This window comes from Mustela lutreola, chromosome 11 (genome assembly GCF_030435805.1).
Source record: "Mustela lutreola isolate mMusLut2 chromosome 11, mMusLut2.pri, whole genome shotgun sequence".
Classification (NCBI taxonomy): domain Eukaryota; kingdom Metazoa; phylum Chordata; class Mammalia; order Carnivora; family Mustelidae; genus Mustela; species Mustela lutreola.
In genome coordinates, this window is record NC_081300.1 from 78262459 (window position 1) to 78264635 (window position 2177).

The 2177-nt window shown below is 36.2% G+C and overlaps 1 non-coding gene across 1 annotated transcript; it reads right to left on the reverse strand.

Annotated features, from left to right (window-relative positions):
* Positions 1 to 981: 981 nt before the first annotated feature.
* On the reverse strand, positions 982 to 1088 carry LOC131811943 (U6 spliceosomal RNA). The gene has a single exon (XR_009346183.1). It is a non-coding gene; the product is annotated as a U6 spliceosomal RNA (small nuclear RNA).
* Positions 1089 to 2177: the final 1089 nt, after the last annotated feature.

The window sequence follows — 2177 nt, forward strand, 5'->3', positions numbered from 1 at the left end:
ATAGAACTAGCCTATGACCCAGTGATTGTAGTACTGGGTATATACCCTAAAGATACAAATGTGGCATTCTGAAGGGGCACACGCACCCAAATGTTTATAGCAGCAATGTCCACAATAGTTAAACTATGGAAAGAACCTAAATGGCCTTCAACAGATGAATCAATAAATAAGATGTGGTATATATGTACAATGGGATACTATGCAGCCATCAAAAGAAATGAACTCCTGCTATTTGTGATGACATGGATGGAACTAGAGGGTATTATGCTTGGCGAAATAAATCAATCTGAGAAAGACAACTATCGTATGATCTCCCTGATATGATGAATTGGAGATGCAACATAGGCGGTTTCGGGTGTATGAAAAGAAAAATAAAAGAAGATGGGATTGGGAGGGAGACAAACCATAAAAGACTGAATCTCACAAAACAGACTGAGGGTTGCTGGGGGGAGGTGTGTTGGGAGAGGATGGTGGGGGTATGGACATTGGGGAGGGCAGGTGCTATGGTGAGTGATGGTGAGTGCTGTGAAATGTGTAAACCTGGTGATTCACAGACCTGTACCCCTAGGGATAAAAACACATTATATGTTAATAAAAAATTAAAAAATAATAATTTAAAAAATCCATTAAAGAAAAAACACATATTGCAAGCCCAAAGGTAATCTCATATTCAATCAAAAAAGTTTGAAAGTTTTCCCCTTAAAGATCAGAAAAAAGACAAGTGTGTCCACTTTCACTACTCTCATTTGACATAGTACTGGATGTCGTAGCCAGAGAAACAAGGAACACAAAGAAATAAAAGACTCCAAAAAAAAAAAAAAAAAAGGGAAGAAGTAAAATTTTCTTTTTTTGGATAACATGAACTTACATGTAAAAAACTCCTAAAAACTTCACAAAAAATTTTGACTTAACAAACTTAGTAAAGCTGCCAAATACAAGATCAATAAATAAAAGACAAGAATTTTGTTTTGTTTCTTTTTTTTTAATATGGAATGCTTCCTAGTTTTTCATGTCATCCTTGTTCAGTGATCAAGCTAATCTTCTCTGCATCATTCCAATTTTAGTATATGTGCTGCCAAAGTAAGCACAAAACAGGAGCATTTTAACACTCTAATGATGAACTGTCTGAAAAAATAAAGAGAACAATCTAATTCACAATAGCATCAAAACTAATAAAATACTTAGGAAAAGATTTAACTAAGAAGATGAAAGATCTGTACCCCATAAACTATGACATTGATAAAGAAATTGAAGGAAACATAAATGGAAAGATAGCTCATATTTATGAATGGTAAGAATTAACATTGTTAAAATGTCCATACTACCGAAAACCATCTGTAATTCAATTCCTATCAAAAATCCAATGTTAGGGGCGCCTGGGTGGCTCATTGGGTTAAGCTGCTGCCTTCGGCTCAGGTCATGATCCCAGGGTCCTGGGATCGAGCCCTGCATCAGGCTCTCTGCTCAGCAGGAAGCTGCTACCTCTTCTCTCTCTGCCTGCCCCTCTGCCTGCTTGTCATCTCTCTCTGTCAAATAAATAAATAAATAAATAATCTTTAAAAAAATCCAATATTATTTTTTTACAGAAGTTACTAAGGAATCCTAAAATTTATATGAGACCATAAAAGACAACAAATAATTAAAGCAGTTCTGAGAAAGAATGAAGAAGCAAAATTACACTTCTTGATTTGAAACTATACTACAAAGCCCTCATGCTCAAAACAATAAAGTATACTGGCATAAAAACAGACCAATAAACAAGTAGAACAGAATTGAGAGTCCAGAAATAAATCCTTTCATACAGTCACCTAATATTTGACAGGGGCCAACATATATAATGGGTAAAGATAGTCTGTTCAATAAATGATATTTAAAAGATAGTCTGTTCAATAAATGATATTTAAAACCAGCATGAAACTGGAACCTTATATCACTCATAAATCTTAACTTGAAATACATTAAAGACTTAAATGTGATGCATGAGGGGCGCCTGGGTGGCTCAGTGGGTTAAGCCGCTGCCTTCGGCTCAGGTCATGATCTCAGGGTCCTGGGATCGAGTCCCGCATCGGGCTCTCTGCTCAGCGGGGAGCCTGCTTCCTCCTCTCTCTCTCTGCCTGCCTCTCTGCCTACTTGTAATCTCTGTCAAATAAATAAATAAATCTTTAAAAAAAAAAAAA